At 41.3% G+C, this 24,315-nt stretch overlaps 1 protein-coding gene across 5 annotated transcripts in view; it reads left to right on the forward strand.

Moving 5' to 3' along the window:
• The first annotated feature begins 5,656 nt into the window (after positions 1-5,656).
• Positions 5,657-24,315, forward strand: part of Ucp4A (Uncoupling protein 4A) — a 206,368-nt gene continuing 187,709 nt past the window's right edge. For 2 of the 5 annotated variants that reach the window (XM_053791655.2, XM_053791654.2), the window contains exon 1: positions 5,657-5,895. The gene's annotated coding sequence lies outside the window, so the exon portion shown is untranslated. The remainder of the gene's footprint in view (positions 5,896-24,315) is intronic. The other 3 variants (XM_053791656.2, XM_053791657.2, XM_053791660.2) reach the window with 3 other exon arrangements.

Genomic DNA, 24,315 nt, shown 5'->3' on the forward strand with positions numbered 1-24,315 from the left:
ATTTTAAGCCCAAGTGTTTTAATATCTTGAGATGCTGCTAATCTTTCCTATATCTCTTTCTTAACTTCTACCCAGAGGGCTCTGGGTGTCTATGTCCGAGTATTTACCTAGATGAGATGGTAGATGTTGAGCTCCAGTTATCTGGCCCGCCTCAGTCGCACTGCAATACTTGTCGAGATTCTTCCTAGGGAGGTGGTCAGCTGCTCTCTAAAGCAATTCGTGTTCGGGTTTCTGAAAACCGTTCGTACATTTGCTAATTTTTATCATCCTCTCCTAGGTCTCTTTTGAGTTAGTTGTTCCCTTTCTAAAACTGTGTTGATGAATTAGACACTTGTGCAAGACAAGTGTCTAATTCATCAACCTGCTGATGCGCTGAACCAGCGATGGCAGGGCACTAGAGAGGAGCAAGTGCCAAGCAGCAAGCATCACCTCTCATCATCACCACTACTCACAACCACCAAGTCTCATCACCACTACCTATCATCATCACTACTCATAACCACTCTCATCACTACTCATAACCATTAAATCTCATCACCACTACTCATCATCACTATCATCACCATTACCTCTCATCACCACTGTCATCACTACCTCTCATCACCACTACTCATCTTCACTATCATCACTACTACTCATCATCACTACCTCTCATCACCATTATCTCTCATCACCACTACTCATCATCACTACCTCTCATCACCACTACTCATCATCACTACCTCTCATCACCACTACTCATCATCACTACTTCTCATCACCTGCAGAATGACAGTATCGGGTTCATCATCACTATATTACAAAATTTTCATATTGTAACTTAAATGGAGGCGGAATACACTGTTAATGTTTAATTCAAGGAGATACATGTGAGTCCATCTTCTTGGCTGCTCACTCACTCTTTCACACGTTTTTTTGATTGAAGATAAAGCTATTAAACAGGAGAATGGATCATTGTGTACTTGGGAAGTTACCATCACTTGTTCCTGGAGACCCGGACTCTGAGAATGGGCCTGTTCAAAAAGAATTTTTTTATTATTTGAGAATTTCAGGAGCCAAGAAAGGCCAAGTCACAAAGGTGAAGCTGGCCAAGTAGGGAGATATCACGTGGATAACACGTACTCACCTTCTCGATCTAGTTACCAGCTCTGAACTGTCCCAGTATAAAGATGTGCTTCTCAACTACGATATGCACATTGGCAAGTTTCCAGATGTTACTGCAGTAGAGCGTGTCAAGGAAATGCTCACAGAGTTTCCAAATCAAATCAACCTGACAGTTTATGATGAGGAATATTTACTCAGACCAGGGACCCTCTCTCCACACAGCTTGATATATTTTATAAGAGGCCAAAACGATACATCAGACGCTTAAAACCAATACTTCCATACCGGAGTAGACACTGAATTTGTGAGTTCAAATCTTTTCCGTGTTTACCTGGAGTTTACCTGGAGAGAGTTCCGGGGGTCAACGCCCCCGCGGCCCGGTCTGTGACCAGGCCTCCTGGTGGATCAGAGCCTGATCAACCAGGCTGTTACTGCTGGCTGCACGCAAACCAACGTACGAGCCACAGCCCGGCTGATAAGGAACCGACTTTAGGTGCTTGTCCAGTGCCAGCTTGAAGACTGCCAGGGATCTGTTGGTAATCCCCCTTATGTATGCTGGGAGACAGTTGAACAGTCTCGGGCCCCTGACACTTATTGTATGGTCTCTTAACGTGCTAGTGACACCCCTGTTTTTCATTGGGGGGATGTTGCATCGTCTGCCAAGTCTTTTGCTTTCGTAGTGAGTGATTTTCGTGTCATTACAAGATTATTAATTTCCTCCGATGAAAGTTTGTTTACTTACATATCTTTTTCTTATAAGAAATAAAACTTGTTTTTGTTTAAGGGTGGCTTAAGGTGCAATAGTTAGACGAATGAATGAAAGACTATGAATTATATTAAGTGAATAAGTGCTGGACTAGTATGAGCGTGCTGGATCGGAGTGGAGGCAAGCAGCAGTCTTAGTGACATGGCGTGCTGTTGGACTCATGAATTCAGGAAACACCGGTCAGCCGGACTTGAGCCCCGGAGGAGGAGGAGGATGTTGCAGTTCAGAGGTTCATCTGAACAGTAATGTCAACATGCTTCTGGAAAGACAGTGACTGATTCGAGGTGAATGTGATTTCACTGTTGCGTCGACCTACCTCATTGGGAGAGTGCCGGTGTGTTGGAGTCAGTTTATTGTTAAGATTATGGCTGATTGATTCATGATGGATGACTCATGAGTAGATGGATGACGGGACGGGATGGAGGGATAAGCAAGATGTAAATATTCAGAAATGAGTAGGATGTGGAAAAAACATTGATGAATGAAGGAAAGAAAGAAGCGGCAGCTGAAGGAATGAAGCTGCAGATGAAGGAAGGGAGTTGCAGATGAAGGAAGGAAGCTGCAGATGAAGGAAGGAAGTTGCAGATGAAGAAAGGAAGTTATAGATGAAAGAAGGAAGCTGCAGATGAAGGAAGGAAGTTGCAGATGAAAGAAGGAAGCTGTAGCTGAAGGAAGGAAGCTGGAGACAACGAGCAGTGAATAACGAAGTTGAGAATAATGCAAAAATATAAGGAAATGTGCAAAGACGGGAGGAAGGAAGGAAGGAAGGAAGAGAAGTAGGTAGTGGATAAAGCGAGAGACGATGGAGGGAGATGACAAGAACTGAGGGAAAGAAAGAGATGAGGAGGAGGAGGAGGTTGGGGAAGGGTAGTAGATAAAGAAATATGGAAAAGGGGGAGGAAGAAGGGAGGGGTGGAGGAAGGGGCAGGAGATGGTAAGAAGGAAGGGAGAGAAACGGAAGAGGGAAGGGAAATGGAATGAGAGAGGAGAAGATGAAGGAAGGAGATAAAGAGTAATTAAGCCGTTGACAGTCGACTGGTAATGACATCCCTCCCCCTCTCCTTCCACCGCCCCATGGTCTTCCAACCTCCTCCTCCCACTTCCTTAATTATCCTAACTAAACAAGGAGGAATTTTTGTGAGAGTTTATACCGGAGTCGTCAGTAATTTTTTTTTATTGTTTGTTACTGTTGCTTGTTGTTGGTGTGTGCTGGTGGTGACTTGTGTCTGTTGTAACACTGTTTGTTCACTGTAGCTTTTGTTGAGGTCTCCTGGGAAGAACACTAGAAAGTGATTCTTCGAATTATCACTCTTCCAAGTTTTTCGTTTTAAATTGAGAACGCCTCGTCTAATCATTTTCAGATTTTCAACCCTGATGTACTCTTAAGTGTGTTGGCATGTACAGACATGCCAGCAGACTTCCTGATTTTTCATTTCCTTAAATATTACTCAGGAATGCCTCATCTGATCGGCTACAGACTTTCAGCACTGATATATCTTAAGAGAAGTTTAGGATTTTTATTACTTCGTTTGATCGGTTTTAAACTTATAACACTAATGGCATTCTATTTAGAAGAAGTCTGGGAGTGTTAATGAAGTGTTTAGGTCACAATTTTTTAATTTTTTAAAAATTCTGATTTTTTTATCTGTGAAATAATTGAAATATATCTCTTTGGACTTCTTTAATATTTAAAGACTGACGCATCTTCCCAGTAAGTTAGCTCTTCGTAGATGTAGATTTCACAATTTTCTGACACACTTAATAAATTTGGCACCTGTGAACCCCAAGCAATAACTGAAGAATGACTCGTTGGAGTGGCATCAAACTTTGAACGATGGTAAATTTTGTTTAAAGGAATGTTCCCATTTATTTCACTTTTCCTTTTGCTGATTTTATTAACAATTGATTTCCGTGTAATAATTGCAGAAGGTCTCTTCTGGACAACATAACATTAATATTTTTGTTAAGATGTATTTATTGCCATCAGTGTATAATTGTGAAATAGACCGTAAAAGCGTAAAACTGTGGAGTGAACAGTGACCTTTTTTTGGGTTGTCTTAGGTAATTTATATGATAGTTGTACTTATCTTAATATACACCTGTGTATACCTGAATAAACTTACTTACCTGAAGACACTAAACTACAGACCTGTATCACTAACGTGTATAGTATGCAAGGTCATGGAGAAGATCATCAGGAGGAGAGTGGTGGGGCACCTGGAAAGAAACAAGTGTATAATTGACAACCAGCACGGTTTCAGGGAAGGAAAATCCTGTGTCACAAACCTACTAGAGTTTTATGACAAGGTGACAGAAGTAAGACAAGAGAGAGAGGGGTGGATCGACTGCATATTTTTGGACTGCAAGAAGGCCTTCGACACAGTTCCTCACAAGAGGTTACTGCAAAAGCTAGAGGACCAGGCACACATAACAGGAAAGGCACTGCAATGGATCAGAGAATATCTGACAGGGAGGCAACAACGAGTCATGGTACGCGACGAGGTGTCAGAGTGGGCGCCTGTGACAAGCGGGGTTCCACAGGGGTCAGTCCTAGGACCTGTGCTGTTCTTGGTATATGTGAACGACATAACGGAAGGGATAGACTCAGAAGTGTCCTTGTTTACAGATGATGTGAAGTTAATGAGAAGAATCAAATCGGACGAGGATCAGGCAGGACTACAAAGAGACCTGGACAGGCTACAAGCCTGGTCCAACAACTGGCTCCTTGATTTTAACCCTGCCAAATGCAAAGTCATGAAGATTGGGGAGGGGCAAAGAAGACCGCAGACACAATATAGTTTAGATGGCCAAAGACTGCAAACCTCACTCAAGGAAAAAGATCTGGGGGTGAGTATAAAACCGAGCATATCTCCTGAGGCGCACATCAATCAGATAACTGCTGCAGCATACGGGCGCCTGGCAAACCTACGGATAGCGTTCCGACACCTCAGTAAGGATTCGTTTAAGACTGTATACCATCTACGTCAGGCCCATACTGGAGTATGCAGCACCAGTTTGGAATCCACACCTAGTCAAGCACGTCAAAAAATTAGAGAAAGTCCAAAGGTTTGCAACAAGACTAGTCCCAGAGCTACGGGGATTGTCCTACGAAGAAATGTTGAGGGAAATCGGCCTGACGACACTGGAGGACAGGAGGGTCACGGGAGACATGATAACGACATATAAAATACTGCGCGGAATAGACAAGGTGGACAAAGACGGGATGTTCCAGAGATGGGACACAGACACAAGAGGTCACAATTGGAAGTTGAAGACTCAGATGAATCAAAGGGATGTTAGGAAGTATTTCTTCAGTCATAGAGTAGTCAGGCCATGGAATAGCCTAGAAAGTGATGTAGTGGAGGCAGGAACCATACATAGTTTTAAGGCGAGGTATGATAGAGCTCATGGGGCAGGGAGAGAGAGGACCTAGTAGCAATCAGCGAAGAGGCGGGGCCAAGAGCTGTGAATCGACCCCTGCAACCACAAATAGGTGAGTACAAATAGGTGAGTACACTTACTTACTAAAGCTTACCATGAACCTCTGGACTGCGTCATCACAGAAAATGTCAGAGTATGTTTTCATCTCAATTTTCTGTGATTGAGAATTACTCTCCTTACAACGAGAGGTAAAAATGGAAGTATCTTATAATACTTTCACATTCGAAATTAATAAAAGAAATTATTATCCAAGCGATAAAGAAAAATCGACATACTTATAAACACGTTAGACAGAATAAATGCTAGCGATATATTAATGTTTTATTGTGTATCTCCATGACTAGTGTGAAGATTGATCAGCTGAGCCAGTGTTGTTGTTACTGAGGCAGCCACCAGCAACAAGGGTTAGTAATAAGGATCTACCAAGGTCCTCAATTGACACTAGTGTCAGTGGCTGCTACATCTCTCTATGGGCGTCAGAAGGTCCACACAGACGAGTAGTTGTGGCATGAACACACCAGTGAGATAACCATCACGAGGAGGACCTGGGAAGACACAGGCAGACAAACAAGGTAGCAACATAGGTTAGTGCTTGGAGATCATTGTTGGCAGTGAGGAGACACTTTTTTTTTTATTACTTAAAAATAGTATCGGGTACATCAACAGTGTGCTGCTTCCCTACTCTCTCTGACAGTTACATGTTGGGAAGAAAGGCTAGTTATATTTCTGCTATCTATCACACACGATGAGTTTCGTACATTATGTAATGAAATGTATTATCATGCGATGAAGAAGAATTCATTTGGGTTATTAACCCTGGAGGTAATAACTCAGATAAACTGGAGGGTTAATATCACACACTGACTAAGCAGTTCCGCTTATTTCCATTGATACAACCCACAACAGTCGACTAACTCCTACATCTAGTTATTGCTAAGTAACAGTGACAACAAATGTTAGTGTATGTATTTGTTTATTTCCCTTTGTTTAGAAAACTTTCTCATACTTTGTAACTCATCCGGGTGCTATTGAAGGCACTTTCACTGAGCTACAAGATAACAAGGAGGCTTCAAGAATGTCCTGAGGTGTAATGGGGAAGGGGATGCTGTTGTAGGTATATTGTGTAGACAGAGCTAGAGCTGGAGTGGAGTATTAAGTGTATTCTCTTGGGTAGAAGAATCCTGTCATGGCTTGTCATAAGTTTCCATCCATACTTCACCCATATATTTACTGGCCAGACTCATCTGCTTATCTAGAATGACCAAATATTTTACACAGAATATGTCAATTATACATTCATTTATGATACATAAATGTATGTATAATTTATGTATCAAATGAATGTATGTCCAGGTTTTACCCAAACCCTACAAGGGTTTGGGTAAAACCTGGACATTATTGATAGGCTCAATTTGAAGTGCAATTCAAGATCATTCTCTCTTGAATATTTGCTAAATGTTTGATTTATACACAGATAAAATTTAGCTAAGTTTTGTGCTTATTCAACCATTATTTTACAGACTAATAGGGGAGATGGCCAGTAATGTGAAATGTGGTGGAAATGGAAAAAGATGAAATTGTTTTGCCGTGATTGTAACAATAATGGACATTTTGTAACCAAGGCCTTAGCCTATTGGTCGAAAATCCGTTAATCCAGCAAATTTTGCCCCTTATTTTCAAAGTCATTTAAATTGAAGGTTTCTTGTATCGAACCTGATTGCCTCCCATTTTTTCCTGGCACTGTTTGACCCCCTGTTGGTTTAGTGTTGACCATATGAATATGCTGTAATACTTTATTTCAACTAATAACTTTGTGCTGTCAGTAATGAGTATCATAACTTTTATATTATATAATTAACCCTTCAATTAGTGAGTCTGGTGGTACAATGCTTGCCACTTTCAGGGGAGTGAGTTTCAGCTGATTTTTCAGAACATATTTAAGCCTGATATTATAATGTATTAATTATATATGTCAAATATAAAAGCAAACTAATACTGAAACCTGATTTAGGGTATTTTAGTATTTTATATAATTTTAATGTTCATGATGTATACAGTGGACCCCCGGTTTACGATCAGCTCCCAATGCGACCAATTATGTAAGTGTATTTATGTAAGTGCGTTTGTACGTGTATGTTTGGGGGTCTGAAATGGACTAATCTAATTCACAATATTCCTTATGGGAACAAATTCGTTCAGTAATGGCACCTGAACATACTTCTGGAATGAAATAATATCGTAAACCGGGGGTCCACTGTATATCTTGGAAGACTATTGATCATTGTTATGATCTTGCTAATCTCATGATCACTTAAATCACTTTCAGGTCTATATATGTGCCACAGTTCTTTTTTTAAGTCATTCTCTTGTATCTGTAAATATCTTTCTCATATACGAGTACTGTATCAACATGTAGAAGGTACATAATTATCCATGCTGTGAATACCCTTAATTGTCAGTATTTTACCCAGAGTTTGAAGCAAGAACCAACAGCTGCAAAAGTCAATATTTATCTTGCAGACAAAATTAATCAATAACAACTGTAGAAATCCAGGGGATAGATGTGTACAGCTGCTCATGTATCAGCCCTTTGAAGCCTCGAGCAAATATGAATTTTATAATGTCTACTCTTACTGGGTAAACACTAGATTGAGAACTAAATCTGGAACTCTAGAAGGAGTGGGGAAGATTTTTGTTAATTTTATAGATGCAAGTTTGATCTTTTATTTTGGGATGTGTTAGTAATGGAAATTGCATGTCAAGTACAGTCTGATATACATGTGGCTGACAGGAAAAACTTTTAATTTCTAAAATACATTCCAGTTTAATATCACAGATTTTGATAGTGATGGTTTTGCTGAAACAATCATCATCATCACAATTTGTGAAAGTATCACAATTCTTGTACATTGTACAGAAAACAGGATAAATATTGTGAAAGTTAAAATTACTAAAGTAAAATGTTATGATAGTACAACCTCTCCTCACTTAGAAACATGCTCGTTTACCTACACCTCAGACTTGGGGACAGGCTCTCTGACCAGTATTCATAACTAAATAATGTATATTAGAGCTGATTTTCTCTATTCTGTTTATTTCAATATACAGTACAGTACTGTCTAAACATTTGCAAATGTACCAGAAATGTTATAAATGGTGCAAAGGGGACATTAAAACAGTATCAAAGATGATTGACGCAAACTCACTATCATTATAGTATGCTCCTCACTTAGCGATGAATTCATTTAACGACGTGGTCTTAGGAACGGAACTCCGTTAGGTGACGAGAGGATGTATTTAAAATTGCTCATGGTGCTTATCTTTTCTTATGTACAAAAATAGTGATTTGTTTTTACAGATTCTGTTGGTGATTGTTTCACTTAATAAATGTATTTTAGAAGATAAATATAATATCTTTCCAGTTACCCTCATGTATCGTGTTGGAACTTCATATTTCGGGCAGTATGTATATACTCTGAAGTTAATTTAGTTAAGTGAGTAAGAGTTCAACAGGTTCTATTAATAAAACTACATTACATTGATACTTTGCATATCCGGCCTGCCATTATCCGAACCTCGCCAGTATCTGAACAGGCCCTGGGAAAGGGCAAAATTCTAAAATTATTACCGAAACGTCCAAACAGCCGTTCGGATAGAGCAGAAGGCTGAATCAAAATTGGCACGCACTTTAGTGTACCGGTTGGCCACTAGGAGCTGCGCTTTTCATCTTCCTTTTAGGATTATTACAGCTGTGTTTTGATATAGCTATCTTGCGTATGGCACCAAAGAGGGCTAGGAATGTGCTTACTCTAGAAAAAAAGAAAAAGATTGTCGCACATGGATGCAGGTTGGTCCAAGGCTGGGGAAAAAACTACAGAAGACAATGTGCATGACTGGCTAGTGTGTGATGAAGATGACCATGGTGTGCAATCTCTGACGGATGCAGAGATTGCAGAATCAATGTTGCACATGAAACATTCCAAAAGTGACAACATCAACGACGACCCAATGCCTCCAAGACCAAAAACTTCAGCAGCAAGGGCAGGTGCCAAAACACTTTTGGAGTATTTGGAGCATCCACTGTCCATAGTCTATTTGAAAAGTTATGGTCCTGTGATTCGTGAAATCCGGGAGGCTGTTATTAGAGCCCAGAGTGTCTGGTCCCACCACCAGATGACATTGGACTCGTTTTTTAAACCTGCAGTGCTGTCGCCGATGGCGATATGACGGGGCATGGATGGCGATATGATGGTATGGATGCGCATTTTTTCCCCCTCGCATATCCTGAAACTCCGTATTTCCAAACTGATCTCAGCCCATATACGTAGGCCAGATATGAGAGGTATCACTGTATACCTAAATTTTTTTAAGGGGGCAACCAAACCTAATTACATGTTAATTCTAGAGATATATATCAAATTCCCACAGCAAGTAATGTTGAGGAATTTACAGATACAAGGAGCCTCTGCTTTATAGAGCTTCACTAATACAGCAGTTTTCAATTACATATACCCATTCTTCATTTATTCAGACTTCCTACAGTACATATATTCACCACTCACTATAAGCTAAGGACAAAAATATTTTAAGTAATGTGTGTACTGTATATACATTTTTAGGCCTAAAACTGTTGCTCACTTGATGATATTGTAAACATGTTATCAGGCTTGTATATGCATATGAAAGTGATAAAAGGCTGTGTTTCACTTTAGAGTGATTTTTGTTTTACAGCAGTAGCCCATAACCTAACTTGCAGTAGAAGTGGGACCTGCCTGTATAGACTGTATAGACTTTTTTCATGATGCCTGTATTCAGATTTGAAATATTTTACAAAATAATGTGTGGTATTGTCTTAAGAATTGATTAAATTCTATTATTGTATGGGTATGACCAATTACAGGTACCATCCGACTTACGACCGAGCTCGGTTCCGACCAATCAGTCGTAAGTTGAAATGGACGTAAGTCGAACCTCACTACTGAATATCAACATCACGTTTTTGTAATGACTACAGTGGAACCTCAAAAATCGAATGTATCACATATTGAACGTTTTGAAAATAGGACCATTTTTTTGGACAAACTGTGTCCCTATTATCGAACGAGTCCCTATTTTCGGACCGCCGGGTACGGGACCTATCTGCCGCCCGCTCTGTCCGCGTCCCCACGCAGGCGCTGTGAGCAGTCTAGCTTTGTTTATGCTTGAGTGAACACTAACCTGCGGTCTCATTCATGCATTTTACGATTATTTCGTTGTGTTTAGTGCTTGTGGGACTGTGAAATAAGCTGCCATGGGCCCAAAGAAACTTGCTAGTGGTACCCCTGTGGTAAAGAAAGTGAGAAACATCACAGATGTGAAGAAGGAAATAATACAGAAGTATGAGAGTGGTGTGAGACTTCTTGAGCTTGCCAGGATGTATGGGAAAAACAAGTCGACCATCGGTTCTATCCTGTCAAAGAAAGAACAAATCAAGGAAGTTGATGTTGCGAAAGGTGTTAATATAGGGAGTGGATGAGGTGCCTTCTTCATAGATTAAGGAGATTTGTGTCAAGTGGAATGATGTCCAAATGTTTGTGCAGAAGTACCACCCTGAGCAAGCTGAAACAAGCCATCTTTGCAACAAGTTCAGTGACAGAACCATGTCCCATTTTAAGGAAATGTTAAAGAGGTGCCAGAAACAGAGGACTGTGGACAGTTATTTTGTGAGACAGGGGTCCAGTGACTCTCAAGCTGGTCCTAGTGGCATTAAAAGACAGAGAAGGGAAGTAACCCCAGAGAGGGCTTTTCCTGAAGTCCTCATGGAGGGGGATTCTCCTTCCAAACACTAACCCCAACTCCCTCTCTCCTCCTCCCTATCTTCCAGATGCCATCACCAATCTTATTGTATATGGCGAGGAAATATTGCCAAGATATGGCTGGGAATTGAGCAGGTTAAATAAACCCTCTGTCTAAACCCTGCCAAACGTCACAGTTCATCTCCATTGGTGATTAGATTACCCCTGCAGTTGGTGAAATCCTTAGAGAAGCAAAACAGTGCTGCTATATTGCAACCTGATCAACTGCTCAGTGAGCAGAGCATGATGAAGCCAAGTATCCTTGGGAGAGAATTGAGAAAATTTGTTCCTAATGCTTAGGGGAGGGGTAGAGCAAGATGTTTGCACTTCACCAAGGCCAGTGCTGAAGTCCCTGTCAAGTGGTGGTGCTTGTTCCACTCCATTTTTTTTTTTACTTGCTGCATTTGTTTTTGCTGGAATGATTATATAGGTCGGTCACCACTAATCCGGCAATCAGTTATCCGGTTCCATCAGTAATCTGGCACTAATTTTGGCTAGCATAATTTCAGATTTCATCATTATACTGACTCAGAAATTGTGCAGATGGTTGTAAATCCACAGCAGCAAGCCAGTGGAGGAGAAAGCAGTGATGAAAATGAGGAAGATATAGCAGAAAGTCTCTGTTGATAGGTTAATTAAGTGTATTCCAACCTAACCACTCTCTAATCCGGCACACTACAGGTCCCAATGATGCTGGAATAGTGATGGCTGACCTGTACTGTGCATTCTTTAGCTTTTTGTTTACTTGTAGTGTGTGAGTATTTGCTCTTTAAATTTGTGTTACTGGTGTTGCTGGAAATCATTTACTCTACATTTGTGTTTGCCTGATGAGAGTTTGGTGGAACATGCATGTTTATGTAACATTTTAATTGCATTTTGATCACTGTAGCATGAGCTAACTCAACACTTACGGAATGTGTAGACTGTACCATTAAGGTTTCAGGATTTCTAATGCCCTTAAAATTTAGCTTTCTTTAATACCTCCTGTACCAGGTATTGAAATCCATTGACAGATTTATTTTGAAATTATGCAGTTTCCTTCTCCACTGTAATTAGTTTGCATTTTTATTACAAACATTGTCATCTTTCAAACACATCCATAAAATTCTTTACCGACTTTCATATACTGTGCAATTCTTTGCCAGAGCCGTTATCTTCATTCATCAATTAACTGAACAAGTTGATCTAGTTGGGTGAATCTTATTAGGTCACCATGGTACAGTGGTTAACACATTGCCAGACAGTTGTAGGACTGGCTTGCCATGACTTCAACCGCACTCATTCTTTGAGTTCTTCTTCTTTCAACGTACCAGCCGTATCCCACTGAGGTGGGGTGGCCCAAAAGAAAAAACTGAAGTTTCTCCTTTTAAATTTAGTAATATATACAGGAGAAGGGGTTACTAGCCCCTTGCTCCCGGCATTTTAGTCGCCTCTTACGACAAGCATGGCTTACAGAGGAAGAATTCTGTTCCACTTCCCCATGGAGATAAGAGGAAATAAACAAGAACAAGAATTAGAAAGAAAATAGAAGAAAACCCAGAGGGGTGTGTATATATATGCTTGTACATGTATGTGTAGTGTGACCTAAGTGTAAGTAGAAGTAGCAAGACTTACCTGTAATCTTGCATATTTATGAGACAGACAAAAGACACCAGCAACCCTACCATCATGTAAAACGATTACAGGCTTTCGTTTTACACTCACTTGGCAGGACGGTAGTACCTCCCTGGGCGGTTGCTGTCTACCCTTCTTTGAGTTATAATTTTCTATTCTTTGTATTAATATTTCCATGCATTCAAGCATGTGTGTGTGTTATAGCACACACATTTTACACTCCACTTTATCCTTTAACTTGTTTAGTTTAGTAGGACCTGTCACACAGGTGTCTTATATGGTTGGCTAATGTGTTATTTACATTTGTGGGTACAATATTATTTCTTGCTGCTCACATTAAAAATTTATCTTAAAAAGCATATTGAAACACAGTACAGAAAGACCCTGCTTATACAGCAGGTTAGGTTTTGAGCTACTGCTGTAAAGTGGAAATCTCTGTAAAGTGAAACATAGCTTTTTCACTTTCAAATGCACATAAAAGCCTCATATGTTTACATTATCATACATTAAGTGAGCAATACAGCTAGGCCTAAAAAATGCATATATGGTACAACTATTACTTACGTTAAAATATTTTCATACTTTATAGTGAGTGGTGAATATATTTATTGTAGGAAGTCTGAATTAATGAAGAATGGGTGTAACTGAAAATAGCAGTACATGTATTAGCAAAATGCTGTAGAGCGAGGCCCTTCTGTATAAAGATGTAGTGTAGTTAGTTTTGGTATCAAATCAGTGTTCACTTAAGTTCCTCTATATAATTTTCTTAACTGTTGAAAGATAAGTTGCCCACTAAAGATTTCTTTGAATTTCACAACTTCACCAAGAAAATTTCTGCAATTTGTATTATGTATAATTCTTTCAGTGTTTAAGGAGAATTTTATAAGCAGTATGGGACATGACCATAGTATATACTCTCATTTTTGTCTAATATAAAATATTTGAAGTACAGGCCTCTATGAACTTTTTCTTTTATAATTAGATTACCTCTCTAAATTTGCAGTTGTGGTCTACCGTGGTTATTTATGTACTGTGTATTAATATCAAACACTGCTTATGTGTGATATGGTAGCTTGCCTCTTGGAGACCTTTTTAACCAATAGGAGTGGGGGGCTATGAGGGGGAGGGCTTAGCAGCCAATCAACAATGGGGTTGAATGTTTTTTTGGTAGCATCTCAGCCAATAGCAGAGTTTGTACTGTACTGCAGTTTATTTGTTTACTCTACTTTGGAGTTATGAGGACTGTTTCCCACAATAACTCTGGATTATTTACCTTTCATAACTGCATTTGTTATAATTTCATGATCTTATGCATTACCAAGTCATTATACACTATAAATTGCACAGCAAACAGGCCATTTCTCTAAAGATCAAGCAAGAAATTAGTGCCCTGATGTGCGAGCATAGCTTTTTACAATCAACCATCTCTGCTATTATGAAGCAAATAAAAATAATAATTTTTTCTAAAAGTGGTTGATGAATCTAACCTAGTGAAAAAAGGCAGAGAAATTATCATAGTGATGGAATGACTGTTGTTATTGTGGATAAGAGGGGAGGAGATGAGAGATGATAGTGCCTACAAGTTATATCTGAACATGCACTTCCACAATATCTATATCCTTCACCTGTGGCTTAGCGCTTCTTTTTGATTACAATAATAATATATCCTTCACCCACCTACCTTCTCCATCTTTCACCCATCTACCTCCTCCATCCTACACCCACCTACCTTCATCCTACACCCACCTACCTTCATCCTACACCTACCTACCTTCATCCTGCACCCACCCACCTACCTACCTTAATCCTGCACCCACCCACCTACCCACCCTCATCCTGCACCTGCCCACCTACCTACCTTCATCCTACACCAACCCACCTACCTACCTTCATCCTGCACCCACCTACCCACCTACCTACCTTCATCCTGCACCTGCCCACCCACCTACCTACTTCCTGCACCCACCCACCTACCTACCTACTTCCTGCACCCACCCACCTACCTACCTTCATCCTGCACCCGCCCACCTACCTACATTCATCCTGCACCTGCCCACTTACCTACATTCATCCTGCACCTGCCCACCTACCTACCTTCATCCTGCACCTGCCCACCTACCTACCTTCATCCTGCACCCATCCTCCTACCTACCTTCACCCTGCACCTGCCCACCCACCTTCATCCTGCACCCACCATGTTTCTCCATCCATTCCCACCTTTTCCATCCTACATCCAACCTTCCATTTCTATCTACCTACCGTCTCTATCCTTCAGCCACCTTCTTCATTCTACACCCACTCTCCTGGAATATCTTACACGAAAGTGTTGTTGGCTTCCGCTGGTTACTGTACAGTATAACTGCCATCGCGTTGCCATTTTATTGTGGCAACGTTTTGCTCTCCAGGAAATTTATCAAGTCGTTGCAAACATTACATGAGCACAGGGGGTATATATAGGTATATTATTATTATTATAATCAAGGGGGAAGCGCTAAACCCGTAGGATTATACAGCGCCTGGGGGGGGATGTGGAAGGCATTCAGGCTTAATTCGGGAAGCTGGAGCACAGATCCAATTCCCTAAATCAAAAGCCCCTCACCAACATCAAGGAACCTTCCATGAGGGGATATATAAGTATAGAGTGAGGTTCAAGGTATAATATAATCGTTTTAGGTTGCAGTAATACTGGTTCTTGTGGTGGTAGTAGTAGTGATTGGTGGGGTTTATTGTTTCGAGGAGAGTTTTTGATAATGCTTCAGAGATGATGAAGCTGCCTCTATTTTGTGTAAGAAATAGCGATTAATGATGATTTAAGGCATTTACATCTACCGAAATTGGGTTCTTGACTCACTAGGCGGGTGCCGTTGTATTTTATAAACATGCCGTAGTGAGAGATATGGGAGAATGTGTAAAATTAACGTAGTGAAAAATCAGGGGCACAACAATAACATGGTATTAACATTCGTGGGCCCTAGATTACCACAAGTTATCAGTAATTGGACATGTACCTCCGCAAAGTGCCAGATCAACCAGGTTGTGATGGACAAGCGGGCCAGTGGGCCGCCGGCAGCAACAGCAAGCAGCAGACAAGCCTGGCCCAGGGCTGGGCTGTGGTGGGTTTTTAATCAAATGCATAACAATGGTTATAAATGACCATAATTTTTAAAGGGGTGGACCGGTAAGCCAGCGGAAGGCCTCGGTCTGATGACCAAAAGCTCCGAAGGCGGGTCATCATCTGACTAAGACCCGCGTCAGGAAACATTTGTCCTGTTTCCTGACGAACCTTACCTAACCTAATCAAATGCATCTCGTCACTCTGAGCTCTGTTCATTGAAATTTCCCAATTTTATAAAGTAAGTTTCCCTATTATGATCGGCTTCAAATTCTAAATGCTTGTGTATTTTGATTGGAAGTACTTCTGTGTTAAATTTGGGCTGTGTGGTTGCCAGTTTACAGTTTTTAGGTAATTTTGTCAATTTTTATTAAAAAGTAAAAGAAATTCAAATTCAGTTGGTTTAAAATTTTCACCGCTGGTGTACTATATATTGGGCAAGTTTCAAGGATTATGTATTTGCATGCGTGGGTGCCCTGTAGACAGTAACAGGCCATACCCATTTTTTTTTCATGGGATAACTGGAGACAGGCTTCCCTGATCGGCTTGAGAATTTCAGCACTCGTGTATCCTACTTAGATAAAGGTTGATAAATTTACTGGTATAGGAATTTTATTTATTTACTGCATTATTTTGCTATGATGATAGTGAAGAGCTCTTGATCCACGGAACTGGACTTACATTCCTCTTGCTTGGATCGATTTGGAATACTTTTTTTTCACAAAGGCTAAATGACCCCTTACGAAGGCTGATAGATTGTATGAAATGGATGAATCTTTTCTTGGGTTTAGGCTGTATAGGTTCAAAATTTGTTGGTGTCTGTGAAATAATTTGATGTTAGGCTGTGTAGGTTATAATTTCCCATTTATATTAATAAAATTGGTTTCTGTGAAATAATTGGAGAATGTCTCTTCTGATAAGAAATAAGTCTGTGTTTGACTAATTGGTTATCCTAGGTTAAGTCAAAATAGTGTACTTTTATGTACTTAAAACACATGTGTGCCCTCAAGACCATTGTAAATGAATTATATATATATATATATATATATATATATATATAATATATATATACATATATATATACATATATGATATACATATATATATATTTTTTTTTTTTCAACAAGTCGGCCGTCTCCCACCGAGGCAGGGTGACCCAAAAAAGAAAGAAAATCCCCAAAAAGAAAATACTTTCATCATCATTCAACACTTTCACCACACTCGCACATTATCACTGTTTTTGCAGAGGTGCTCAGAATACAACAGTCTAGAAGCATACACATATAAAGATACACAACATATCCCTCCAAACTGCCAATATCCCAAACCCCTCCTTTAAAGTGCAGGCATTGTATATATATATATATATATATATATATATATATATATATATATATATATGCAAAACAACCACTCTGAAAGAATAGAGAAATTCCAAGCGCTTTCGTGACTAGTGACTACTCACATTATCAAGGAACTATTCTTTCAGAGTGGTTGTTTTGCATATTCTGAAATCACCTGTTTACTGTGATCTTATTGCATATATATATATATATATATATATATATATATATATATATATATATATATATATATATATATATATATATATATATATATATATATATATATATATATATATATATATATACACACACACCGTGTGCTCGTGTTACAACAATGGAGTGTTTGTTCACCGTGTGTATAGTGTATATAGTGTGTAGTGCGTAGTATGAGCATGGTATGCGCATAGCACGTGTAGTGTATAGCGGCGTGTCGTTTATAGTGGGGGCTGTGCACAAAGCATAGTAGTGTATAGTAACAGGTGCACAGAGAATAGTGGCGTATAGTAACAGGTGCACAGAGCATTGAGGTGTATAGTGACTTGTCCTGGGAGGGAGTGAGTGCCCTACTCCGCCTCATCACACATCTTCCACCCCTCCCTTTCCTCCACTGCCCACCACAAGGAGGGGAGACCCCTCTCCTCCCCCTACCACCACCATGAACTATATGCGGTATGTGCTATGCGCCATTTTCTCTTCAGCCTGGGCTTACCACACAGTTTGAGGTATGGCAGATGATGAAGCCAGCCAGCCACAAAGCCAGGGAAACAGTGCACCCAACAACGAAAGAAGAGGCACATGTCAGGTGTGCGGAGAGTTTCGAGCACGCAACAGGAACGGTCGCATTCGTGCACACAATGGGTGTGCGGGATCACATATGCCCCCAGCAGAGAGCAGCCCACAGCCTCCACAGGCAGATGACAATTCCAATGGCAACCTCCTCACTTGCGATAACCTTCTGTTGGCATTCAAATCCACTGCTAACAGTACCCTATCCCACATCCCTAAAGCGGCTCGCCCATATGCAGCAGGGAAATTCACAGACCTTCTTAAGCAGGTGAATGGAGGTTCCACCAACTTAGAAGCCCGAGGCACCATCCAAGCATGGCGCAACCTGCTCCTGTTCGGCTATGTTTGTTTTGCAGTTCCTGAGAGACGAGGCAAACTGCTAACCACGTCAGTTATCAAGGCAGTGCGCAACTACCCAAGAACGGATAATTGTGTCCCTCTGCCCCATCATCGCAGGAATCACAAAGGTAGACCCAAGAAAAGCCCCACTGAAAACGAGAAAATTTGCACACAGGTTAGCAAAAAAATTGAAGAAGGTAACACAGTGGGAGCAATCCGAATAATTACGAGTGACGACACTGTAGCCCCCAAAGATGAGACCACAGCCCAAGCACTAAGAGACAAGCATCCAACCAGGGACACCATAACCATCAACAACAACCCTGAGGAAGACCCCATCACTGAACAATTAATTTTGCCTGATTCGGAAGTCTATAAGGCGATCGTGTCATTTCCTGCAGGATCTACAGGAGGTTACACTGGAATTCGACCTCAGCACCTCAAGGAGATGGTAAATCCAGTACTCGGTGCATCTGCATCACTTCTCACCGAGTTAACAACTTTCGTCAACAACTGCCTGGCTGGGCGAATCCCAGAAGAAGTTAAACCTTTCTTTTTCGGAGCCTCACTGTGTGCGTTGAAGAAGGATGGGGGAATCAGACCCATTGCGGTTGGAAACACTCTTCGCCGTCTAGTGGCCAAAGCAGCAGTAAGAAACATTCGCCTAGAAGCTGCCAGTTTACTCCAGCCACACCAACTGGGCTTTGGGGTCCCTCAAGGCAGTGAAGCTGCAGCTCATGCGGCAAGGGCCTACATCAAGGACCTACCAGAAGACAAGGCTGTAGTCAAACTTGATTTTAGAAATGCCTTTAAAATGGTAAAGAGAGATGCTGTCTTGCCAGCTGTTTGGGATTGCTTCCCCAGTCTTTTTCCCTTCATCTCAGCTGGCTACAGCAAACCCTCAATTCTTTTGTTTGGAGAACATGAAATTCAATCATCAGAAGGTGTTCAGCAGGGTGACCCACTAGCTCTGCTTCTCTTCTGCTTGGCAGTAAGAGAACTAACTTCCAGCCTACGCAGCGAGCTCAACATCTGGTACCTGGATGATGGCACTCTGGCAGGTACTGAAGAGTCCCTGGTAGGGGACCTACAACTGGTGAAAACACAGGGAGAAGACTTGGGACTCATCCTCAATCCCTCCAAGTGTGAAATCATCACAGCGAACCAGGAAATGATCAATGCTGTGCGAAGAATCCTCCCAGAAGTCTCTACTACCACTCCGTCCAACAGTACCCTCCTGGGAGCACCGCTGGGTCACCAGACCATCGACACAGTCCTCAAGGACAAATTGAATGACCTGATGAGAATGGAGGAGAGAATAAGCAATCTTGATGCCCATGATGCTCTGTATCTCCTCACAAGGTGCCTTGCTATTCCAAAACTCACTCACTTCCTGAGGTGTGCACCCTCTTTTGACAACCCAACACTCGACGAATATGACGCACACCTGAGGTCAACCCTTAAGAAGGCACTGAACCTGTCACTAGAGGATCAGCAATGGGATCAGGCAACCCTCCCAGTGCGACTGGGAGGTATAGGGGTGCGCAAAGCAACGCATGTTGCTTTACCTGCTTTTCTGTCTTCGTGTTTGGCTTCCAGTGCATTAGTCAAGAAGATTGTTCCCGAACGCTTGAGAGACGTGGTAGGAGCTCAAGACCCCAGGTTTACTGAAGCAGCGATTCGGTGGGACACCCTTACAGATTCCTCCAGTGGACCAGCTCCTCCCAAAGAACACAGTCCCACTGGGACAAACCGATCATGGAAAAAATCGCCAACACAATGCTCTCCAATGCCTCAGGAAAGGACAAAGCTCGTCTCCTGGCAGTGAAGGCACCACACTCAGATTTCCTGTTAGCTGTTCTCAATTCCTCCTTGGGCACTCGACTAGACCCACAGGCCATTCGGATTGGTGTTGCTCTTCGCCTAGCCGCCCCCATCCTCACTGAACATAGGTGTATTTGCGGCAGGGCGACAGCTGATAAATTCGGACTTCATGGTCTTGTGTGTCACACAGCAGAAGGGAAGTATGCCAGGCATGAGGAGGTCAATGACATCATAAAGAGAAGCCTCGCCACAGCCCGTTGCCCAGCTCAACGGGAACCCCAAGTGCAGAGGTCTGACGGAAGTCAAAAGCGTCCTGATGGAGCCACTATGCTACCTTGGAAGGATGGAAAGCAGATTGCCTGGGACTACACATGTGCCGCCACATTGGCAGACACCTACTTGCCATACTCCATAGTGGAAGGGGGTGGAGCTGCCAGCCACAGGGAGACCCAGAAGATCCGCAAATATGAAGATCTTCCCCCTTGCTATAACTTCATCCCAATAGGGTCGGAGACCCTTGGAGCATGGGGCAAGTGTGCTCTAAAGTTCCTAATAGAGCTGGGTGAAAAGCTCATCATAGAAACCAAGGACCACAGGGCGACCAGCTTCCTCTTTCAGAGACTCAGTGTTGCAATCCAGAGAGGAAAAGCCTGCAGCATTCTGGGCATGCGGCCCACCGCCGGGGAGCTGGACGAAGTATTCCAGATGTAGCTCTGAGTCACCTATGTTCTTTTACTTTCTATCGTATTTTTGTGAATGTTTTGTCAATGTATTTTGTCTTTAAATAAAATATACATAAAATATAGAGGGTGGTAGGAGAAAATTCTCAAACAGCTTCAGGGAGAACCTTGAGTTTTCCCTGAAGCAAGTTTATTCTTTTCTCTGAGGATGAGGGTCCCTATATAACAGTTCTAGAGGTGGTACCTCCCTATATATATATATATATATATATATATATATATATATATATATATATATATATATATATATATATATATGCAAAACATGTTTTGCATATTCTGAAATCACCTGTTTACTGTGATCTTATTGCATATATATATATATATATATATATATATATATATATATATATATATATATATATATATATATATATATATATATATATATATTAAATAAATATATAGGGAAGTACCACCTCTATAACTGGAATGGGGACCCCCATCCTCAGAGAAGACAAACGTACCTCAGGAAAAACTCAAGGTTCTCCCCGGATCTGTTTGAATATTTTCTTCTCCTACCACCCCCTATATATTTTATATGCTATGTGAACATTTATTAATAAACAGAACACATTTACAGAATACATTTACAGAAAAAACATAAACATGAATACAATGGCACAATGTATCAAAGATCATGAATTTCCTCCAGCTCCTCCGAGGCTGGACGTGAGCCAAGTATGCAGCAAGCATTTCCCCTCTGGATGGCTATGCTGAGGTGCTGGAACATGAAAGTGCCTGCCCTTGGGTCCCTGATGGTGTTGATGAGTCTGGAACCCAATTCTTTAAGGAAACGTGTGGCATTTTTTCCCCATGATCCCAAGGTCTTTGATCCCACTGGGACAAATTGATACTGTTGGCTAATGTCCCTGTACTTGCTGATCTTGTACTCCTCCCTGTGGTCAGCAGCTCCTCCCTGTCGCCCCACACTGTGATGGATATAGGTGTCAGCCAGTATGGACACACGGGTATAGTCCCATGCTAAGAGCTTGCCATTCTTCCAAGGATAGATGGTGATCCCATCAGGGCGGTTTGCTGGGTTGTGGGTATTGTTGGCTGGTAGTGATCGGGGCTCCCTCTCGGCAGGGCATCCAGCTGTAGCAAGTGTTCTCTTAATGATGTCGTTGACCTCATTGTGTCTTGCATGCCAGCCCTTGGTTTTGGAACAGTTAAGACCATGTAGACCGTATTGATCTGCTTGCATTTCGCTGCAAATACACGTATATTCTGTGTGAATTGGAGCAGCAAGGCACAGAGCCATTGCAATACGGAGGGTCGCATGGTCGAGTCGCGTTCCCATTGCCGATATGGGAACTGTTTGGAGGAAGTCCCCGGAATGAGGTGCACTCACAGCCTGGAGACGGGCAATCTCCCTATCTGATGTTGCAGCCCTGAGCATGTTGGCAAGCACCTTTTCAGCAATCGGGCCATCCCAGCTTGACTGTTTGTGAGCCAGTGCTGCACTAGGGTTTGGTGCTGGAGCCGCAAGAGTCTCCCATTTGGTGATGGCACTGGCATAGCTAGGGTCTTCTATTCCTGCTGAGTCACTGAGGGTATCGAGAAGAATTTGTCTTATCAACTCGTTTGATGCTATGGAAGAGGATAGGAAAGCTGGTAGAGCAATCTGGGAGGATCTGCATACTCCTAGCCCTCCAAGCCTGACCGGAAGTGAGGCTTGCAACCACTGTCCATCGTCAAGGGAAAGATTCAATACACTCTCAAGCATGGTTTTCAGGAGAGAGTCATATTCCTTGAGTTTTGGACTGCTGAAGGCTGGGGAGCATCTCAGAAAGTAGGTAAGTTTTGGGACTGACAGGCACCTGGTGAGTAGGTAGAAGGCATCGTGTGTGTCAATGTCTTTCATCCTGCTTTCCATCGTCCGGAGGTCTGAGACTTTTTTTTTTCTAGGATCAGATCGATGGCATTGGACCCAAGAGGAGCACCAAGGAGAGTGCTATTGGCTGGATCAATGGCTCGTGCTCCTGGTAAAACGGCACTAATATTCTGGATCATCTGTTGATTGTTGATATATATATATATATATATATATATATATATATATATATATATATATATATATATATATATATATATATATATATATATATATATATATATATATATACACTGAGCTTACATGAAAGTTATCTACTACTGTATGTTCTCAAAAGTTTAGTCTTATTTAGAGAAAAGGTTTGATTTTGACCTGTGTAGGTCCCAGTTTGCTTTCTCGAAAGAAACTAAAAATGTTAAATGCTTTTTTTTTCCATAATTCTGAGTGTCGCATCTGATTAGCTTCAAACCTTCCATGCTGATAACTTGATAATGTAGCTTCTAAGTGGTTTAAAGCTTAATGTGCTATGTATTCTCTGAAAGGTTTGACTAGATGTGAGTTGTGCATGTTCTAATTTACCATTTTTATTGAAATTTGAATATTTCCATATGATGACGTATAACTGCCTCTTCTGATTCTCTTCAGATCTTGAACTACGCTATCTACGTATGCCCCTCTCTCCATTAATCCAGTTGCGTATATTGAGGCACTGGTGACGGGTTATGAAACTTGGGGATACGCTTCTCAGATTGCGCAGTAACTGAAATACATTTAATTTTTAAATATTTTTAAAGCGAAGATGAGTTTCTTTAATCAGCAAAACTGTTGGCATTGTCATTTGTTTGGTGAGGTAAGATGCAGCCCATGGCGGTAGCTGCGTGATAATTAACTGTTGGGAGTTTGCTTGAGCAGTCCGATCAGGGACCAGGCCTCTTGGTTGATGGCCGTGCCCCGATCTAGCGCCTGCCCAGGTTGTAAATTGCCTGGTCAGGTTGTTGGTCCTAGCAGCACATAAACCAGTATACGGACCGTAGGTCAGCTGAGTATTAACTGCTTGTAATTCTTTGTACTTTTGAAGGAAAGGAGTGTTGAAAAATCTTGAACCCTTTAAATTGACGAGGGTAATATTTAGTGTACTTGCTGAAGAGTTACTAAGCATTCTGAGCTTGGTTTATATTGTTCATTGCAAAGCACGAGGAAGAGTCAAGGTGAGTGTTGAATTATACTCTGAGGTGTGGTAATGATCCTAATTGGTGAGGGATGCTGGCTACTGCCTCTGATGATATAATTTTGCTATTTTTATAATACACGTACAGTTGCGAGAGTTTTTATGTAATGCTATTGTTGCTATGCAAGAGTCAGGACACTTCTCCCTCCCTCCCTCCCTCCTCAAGGCAGAGATTTTCAGTTAGAGTTATGTTATTCTTCCTGGAATCAAACCTGATTACTCTCCATTCAACAAGTTCTTTATAATCCTTACAGGTTTATTGCTTCCCAGTTAATATAATACTACAACGTCTACTGCAAAAAAATAATAATTCTACTAATTTTGCTGCTAATTCTACTAATATT

Source organism: Cherax quadricarinatus, chromosome 54 (assembly GCF_038502225.1).
Source record: "Cherax quadricarinatus isolate ZL_2023a chromosome 54, ASM3850222v1, whole genome shotgun sequence".
NCBI lineage: Eukaryota > Metazoa > Arthropoda > Malacostraca > Decapoda > Parastacidae > Cherax > Cherax quadricarinatus.